The 7,727-nt window shown below is 48.3% G+C and overlaps 1 pseudogene; it reads right to left on the bottom strand.

The window, feature by feature from the left end:
- Positions 1 to 5,198: 5,198 nt before the first annotated feature.
- LOC101754047 lies at positions 5,199 to 6,959 on the bottom strand (annotated as a pseudogene).
- Positions 6,960 to 7,727: the final 768 nt, after the last annotated feature.

Genomic DNA, 7,727 nt, shown 5'->3' on the forward strand with positions numbered 1-7,727 from the left:
CCCTGCATAGTTACTTATGCTGCTTCTTTGAAAAGAAGGCCACTGTCGTGGACATCACGGAGAAGGATGCCATAGAGAACTTCCATAACAGTCTCTATGACTGCTGGATGTTCTAAGATTGTGGCAGAAGATGCTTGGAGGATATCAAGTCTCTCAAGACCATGATCCAAGCCTGGGCAAATAAAGAAGACAAGGAAATTGAGCAATTTCAATCTAGTCGTAACAGAGACCACAACAAAAATAACCAGAGTAATAGCTAAAATAACGGCAAGAACCACAACAATCGCCCCAACGAAAACCAAGCTAACTACTCGGGTAGTCAAAACCGCAAGAGGAAGCCAGACAACACTGTTGTGGCAATGTCCAAGTCCTCCAAGAAGAGCAATGGAAAACCAAGGGAGGACTTCTTTCGAGGAACTCCTAAAAATGCAATGCCCATGGCACCCAAACTCCAAACATTCTATGATAGACTGCATAAGCCTTCGTAGAGTCATGAAAGATCTGCCGGAATCTTTTGGAGCTAAAGACAAGGGAAAGGCTAGAGAAGACAAAGATAAGGAGGACAATGGAAAATTCCAAAACCTGTCCAACACCGTCAACGTCATATTCGGCGGCACTATATGGGTACTGCTACCAAGCGGTCCAAGAAATTAACCCTCCAGGATATCATGTCCATTGAGCTAGTAACGCCTACATTCCTTAACTGGTCTGAGGTGCTAATCACCTTTTCAAGAAAGGATCAGTGGACTAGTTTCTCTATCCCAAGACGCTATCCTCTCATCCTGGATCCAGTCGTTGCAGGCTCTCGACTCACAAAATTACTCATCGAAGGCGGCAACAGCCTCAACGTGCTCCTCGCCAAGACTTTGAGGAAGATGAGCCTCGACGTAATAGATATGCTCACCCCGAAGAACTCTTCATTCTATGAGATTGTCCCGGGTAACATGGTTGTACCCCTTGGTCAGGTGGTTTTGCCAGTTACTTTCGGGACACAGGATTATTACCAAGCTGAGTACATCTGGTTCAAGGTGGCTGACTTCAAGACTTCATATCACGCCGTCCTCGGAAGACCAGCATTGGCCATGTTCATGGCCATCCCTCATTACATGTACCTAGTACTCAAAATGCTGAGACCCAAGGGAGTACTCTACCTGCGCGGAGACTTAAAGAGATCATACGACTGTGACACAGAAGCTATGTAGCTAGCAGCGACTACTCAAGTGCCAAACTCCATGATGCAAGTTTTCATTGCCTCCAAGAAATTGTGCCCGACAGAACACGAAATCCTAGAGAAGAAGTCGGTGGCAACCAAGGTCAAACCGTAAGGAGAGGTTGACCTCAAAGCCATTGACCTCGAGATTAGCAACAGCTCCAAGATAGCCTTAATTGGATCCAAAATAGGAAGACGCGCTCGTCATCTTCCTCCAGGCAAATCGAGAGATCATCGCATGGAAGCCATCTGATATGCCGGGGGTGCCCAAGAAGTTGATCGAGCACTCATTGAATGTGGATCCCAAAGCTACACCCAAGCAACAATGACTACGCCGGTTCGGCCAAGACAGAAAAGAAGCCATCAAAAAAGAGTTGGCCAAGCTACTCGTGGCTGGCTTCAAAAAAGAAGTCCTTCATCCAGAGTGGTTGGCTAACCCCCATCTTGGTGTGGAAGAAGAACAACAACGAGTGGAGGATGTGTGTTGACTACACGGACCTCAACAAGAACTGCCTAAAGGATCCCTTCGGGCTCCCTAGGATTGATCAAGTCATCGACTCGATGGCTGGGTGCGCTCTACTCTGTTTCCTCGACTGCTACTCAAGGTATCACCAGATAGCACTCAAGGAAGAGGACCATATCAAGACCATGTTCATCACCCAGTACGGAGCTTTCTGCTACACCGCAATGTCCTTCGGGTTGAAGAACGCAAGCGCCACATATCAACAAGCCATCTAGGAGTGCTTCAAGAATCAACTACACCACAACGTAGAGGCATATGTGGATGGAATGGTCATAAACACTAGAAATCCTGAACGACTTCATTACGGACTTGGAAGAAACCTTCGCAAGCTTGTGAGCATACCGGTGGAAACTAAACCCAACACTGTGCGTGTTCGGTGTACCCTCTGAAAAACTACTCAGGTTCATCATTAGTCATCGAGGAATCGAGGCTAATCCTGAGAAGATTGCTTCCATCACCAACTTGCACGCTCCATCGTGCATCAAGGACGTCCAAAAGCTGACTGGATGCATTGCGGCCCTCAACAAATTTATCTCAAGACTTGGAGAATGGGGACTACCTTTCTTCAAACTACTCAAGTGGCACGATATGTTCCAATGGACCAAGGAGGTGAAACAAGTCCTTCAACAATTGAAGGACTTCCTATCAAAGCCACCGGTCCTCATGGCACCTACTCCCAATGAAGACTCACTGCTCTTCATCACCACGGCTACTAACGTCATCAGCATGGCGATCGTAGTCGAAAGATCAGAACCAGGCCATGTATACAAAGTATAGATGCCCGTCTACTTCATCAACGAGGTGTTGTCTAACTCCAAAACTAGGAACACAATATCTCCATTATCACAGACTTCCCCTTGGGAGACATACTCCACAATAGAGATGCAATAGGAAGAATCTCCAAGTGGGCAGTAGAACTCGGAGCTTTGTCCCTAGAATTCAAACCGAGGACTGCCACCAAGTCGCAAGCACTAGTCGATTTCATGGTAGAGTGGCAGGAAAATCAAGTACTCACACCGACAGAATGACCAGAGCATTGGGTCATGTACTTCGATGGATCACTCAAGCTCGAGGGCACCGACGCAAGAGTACTCCTAATCTCTCCCAAAGGTGAACAACTCAAGTACGTTCTGCAAATCTTCTGGGAGGTATCCAACACTGAAGCTGAGTATGAAGCGCTTCTACACGAGCTCCACCTAGAAGTTTAGCTAGGAATCAAGCGGTTGTTGGTCTACAACAACTCACTGGTAGTCATCAATCAAGTCAACGACGAGTGAGATCACCATAACGATAACATGGATGTGTACTGCCATAAAGTACGTAAGCTGGAGAATAAGTTCTCTGGTCTAGAGTTCTATAATGTGGCTCATGACAACAATGTAGCCATAGATGTCTTGTCCAAGCTCGGATATACTCGTGCCCATGTTCCAGTTGGGGTCTTCATCACCATCTAAAACCACCGATCGAGGCAATGATGCTCCAGACCGAGAGGTTATGATGATCAACGTAGATTGGTGAACCCCCTTCATCGACTACATCAAGGAGCACAAGTTGCCTCCAGACAAGACAGAAGCAGAGCAAGTCTCGCGGCGTGGCAAGAACCACGTTCTAGTTAGGGACAAGCTCTACAGACGAGGTGCATCATCAGGAGTACTCATGAAGTACGTCTCACGTGAAGACGGCAAGGATATACTGGAGGAGATTCACAAAGGCATCTGCGGCAATCACGCATCATCCAGAACGATCGTAGGCAAAGCTTTCAGAGCAGGATTCTACTAACCTACAGCTCTCAAAGACACCGAAGAACTAGTCCGCCAGTGCCAAGGTTGTCAATTATTCGGCAAACAGCAGCACGTCCCTGCCTACAAGCTGATCACCATACCGCCCTCCTAGCCCTTCGCATGTTGGGGGCTAGACATGATTGGCCCTCTGCCTACGGCACCTGGGGCTTCAACCGAGTTCTCATGGTGATCGACAAGTTCACTAAGTGGATCGAAGTGAAGCCAGTGACCTACCCGAAGGCAGACAGAGTACTTGACTTCCTCGATGACGCCAATCGCATCGGCTTCCCCAATCGCATCATCATGGACCTGAGCTCAAATTTCAACAATCATGAGCTCTATGAATACTGCAAGAACAACGGGATTGATGTTCAATACATCTCTGTTGCACATCTGCGGGCCAACAGCCAGGTTGAGCGCGCCAATAGGATTGCACTGGAAGTTCTCAAGAAGAGACTACACAATATTGGCAACACCAAAGGAGGCAAGTGGCTCAATGAGCTACCCAATGTCCTCTAAGGGCTTCGCACATAGCTGTGCAAGCCTACCAAGTACTCACTCTACTTTGCAGTCTACGGATCAGAAGCCATCCTACCCGCTGACGCCCTATGGAAATCTCCAGTAGTCGAGCAGTAGGAGAGGAAGGTGCGACTGAAGAAAAAAAGGCGTTTAGACATAGACAACCTCTAAGAAGTTCGCTGTGCAGCACTCGTCCAGTCAGCAAGATATTTTGAAGGAATCTGCTGCTACCATAATCGCAACGTCAAAGAACATTCGTTCAACACAGACAACATATTTCTCAAGCATATCCAAGACACCAAGGGGCTGCACAAGCTAAACTCGCCTTGGGAGGAGCCTTACATCGTTTCCAAGGTCACTTGACCTGGATTGTATAGGCTCCAAACTCTCACTGGCGAAGAAGTCAACAACTCATGGAACATTGAACACTTGTGTCGATTCTACCCATAGTTTACATACTCATGTAAAATTGGCCATCGGCCACAGTATTTTAGTTACAATTTTATAAAGCAGAGTTATTTTTTGTCACAAAAGACTAGCCTCTACAAACTCGCAACTTGTATTCACAAGTCTGCACACATATCTTTCCTGTTATCAAACTTCTTGGATAATAGCAACTTGCATAAAAGCAAGCCTACATACAAAATCTCGAGCTAATCAGCTCCTCGGACAAATCTATCTATCAACGGTCTTCACAAACAAAAGTCGTCAAACAACTTGGGAATTACCTACACTACCCGAGTCCTTATCTATACAAGTCTGTCTAGTTGTGGCTTGTAATAACAAGTTTACAAGTTCAAGGTTCTTTAGAGCACAACACCTAAACAATCCAGAGAGGCCGCAAAGGTAGGCTCCAGTTCATGAAGTCTTGAAGAGTCTACTCGCCTGAAGAGTTTGACTATCCAGATAAATGAGTACTGACACTCCACAAAAAGGAGCCACAGCCTAAAGGTGCTCTACAAAATGTATCTAAAGAGGCTCATACGAGTAGCCTTGTGCGCATACACTCACGACTACCATACGAGCAAACTTCAAAGGTAGTTCGTGAGATGCACTAAACCAAAAAGATCCAAACATGTCGACAGACAAACTAGAATTGCAACAAGACTTCAAGTAATTTGCATTAACATAACTTGTTTATATTGCAGACAATTGTTTTTGCATATTACTCAAGGTCTATCTGACCAGCCACTTCTTGAGAAATAGGAGCCATCTCCTCCAAGTACTGCTGGAACTGCTCATTAGAGCAGTCCTCGGCAATGCCTTCTGCCATAAAAGCCAAGTTAGCTTGCGGGTAGAACAACTTCACAATCACCAATAAGTGCTTGGAGATGGACTCCACAGTCTTCTTCATGTAGCTGGTGATCTTCTCAGGTGCATCCCTGAGTATCTCTGCCAAGGGGCGGGGCTCCACACCTTCCTTCGAGAACTCCACCATGTCAGCAATAGGCTGAGCGGCCTTTGTTAGGTACTTGAGAGCAAGATCCTTCGCCTCCAACTCAGCCTGCTGCGCTCGGAGTTTTTCCATCAGATCTACAAGTTGGACCTCGCCGTCTTTGCATCAATTGGTACTCCAATACAAGATTTGGCATACTACCCCTTAATATAAAAGACGCATGCTTCAACTTAAATAACAGAAAATTGTTTAATTTCAAATAAAGGTTCATTAGACCGATTTTTCACTGTCAAGGCGGCAGTTTTTTGTGCCCCAAAGTTCATTAGCAATTTTTTCCCCCTTGTTTGTCCCTTTTTTATTTGAAATTTTGACTACACCGGAAATTCTCTAAGACTCTAAAGCTAGTGCAGCTAACATGAAACGAAGGTGGTCAAACAAGAAAACTGCATAGGCAAACATGAGAAAGAATGCAACATAACTGATTGCAAATTCTTACCACGCACAGTTCCACATTTGGGAAGTGTAGGTAGAACATCTCCGTAGCCGCTGTTGGCAGCGGTCCTCTGCCACATATCACCGCTCCAGTGCATCCAGTGTGTGAATCCCCTTCACCATGGTCACCACCACTGCCAGCGCCCACATATCGGTGACCGCCCACTTCTTAGCGGCTTCCAGCATCCCTTTGACCCTAGCTCTGGCCGTGGTATCTGTCATCACCACCATGGTCATCCTAAGTGCCACCGTCTGCAGCGACACTGAGAACCCCATGAATGGAACATGGGCGCGCCAAGCAACACCCTCTCTTGACCAAGAGACGGCTTCCTTACCGTAGCGTTGGCCCTCGCTACCATGGCGATGAAGCTCCAATGCGTGCCTTCACTAGCCCCATTGTCCCCAACGAGTACTGGATCACCGCCTTATCCGACTAGCGCAACAACATTGCATCTAGTGCCTGCTCCTCCTCGTGGTCGTTATGCAAGAAGGAGTAGAAGCGGTCAGAGTCGAGGAGGAGGACAGTTGGGAACCCAGCGGGCAGCTTGGCGGTTGATGATGACACCGTGAAGATCATAGAAGCACCAGAGAGAGCAAGGAGGTGTGCGATCTCGCCACCAGTGAGCATTGGGTTGGCAGAGACATGACGGCGCCTAGCGAGAGCAACACGTAGTAGAGCACCGGGAGATCTAGCCGAGATGGCACGAGGACGAACGCGACATCGCCAGTGCGGAGCCCGATCTACGACTACAAGGCCCCCGCGAGCGCGCATACTTGGGATAGGAACGCCGGGAATGACAGCTCCTCGCCGGTGGTGGTGTCAAGGAGGGCTGCGTGCATGGGGAGCGTGGGCGGTAGGTGTGAGAACGCGAAGTCCAGGAACAAGAGTGAGGTGCTCACTGGCGGTAGTGGTACTAGTGGCCTGCGGCTACAGAAAGTCCTGGTTGTCACACAGTAGCCGGAACGGCCGTCCACGCCGCTGCCTGCAGCTGCAATGCTGCTGCCGTCAGTGTTGGTCGTGCAAGAGGGAGTAGCCATTTCCTTTAGGTCGCTTGATTGTTGGTCGCTTTGTTGTCGGTTGCTGCCTCATTAAAAGGTGAGGCCACTTGAATATGGTCGTTGAATAGTGTCTGAGGTGGTGACCAGCACAAGGACAACACTTGTCCCGCAATGTGGGGTCTTGCTATAGATGGTCAAATAGACCAGGCCTGATAGAGGCTGCTCGAGGCCCCGCACTAACCCGGCATGGCTTGTAGTTGATAGTGCCCAAGCAAACCCAGCAATATACGCCGTGCAGTGCCTGGGCTTCCACACAGGCCCATAGTGCCAGCCTAAGTCCGGCACGATTTTTGGGGCAGCCCGATGTTAGCCTAATAACATAATCATCAACTCATAAATAAGAAAAATCCTAGACCACTCACTTATTTCTCCCTTCCACCACCTAGCAGCTGCTGCCACCCTCTCCTCAGCACCTCCACCGCTGGCAACATGTCCACCATTTGCAGCCACCCTTTGTTGGGATACGAGGTAGGCTACACTAGCGCAAATCAAAATTTTCTACCGCGTAAACCAGGAAAACTGCCGTATAACGATCATGAGATTACCACTCGACGCACTACTAGTGCGGAAGATGTAGATTCGCGTCGATGCAGTGAAGTCGATCAATGTAGTCGTACATAGTCGATCACGTCGATGTCCAGCAGCTCCTCAGCAGCTCGTCCACATGCAGCAAGATCGTCCTCGTGCCACGGCTCATCGTCGGCTCGTCGTGGCTCGTCGGTGGCTCGTCGTGGCTCGTCGTGGCTC

The sequence above is a fragment of the Setaria italica genome, chromosome VIII (assembly GCF_000263155.2).
Source record: "Setaria italica strain Yugu1 chromosome VIII, Setaria_italica_v2.0, whole genome shotgun sequence".
NCBI classification, from domain to species: Eukaryota; Viridiplantae; Streptophyta; class Magnoliopsida; order Poales; family Poaceae; genus Setaria; species Setaria italica.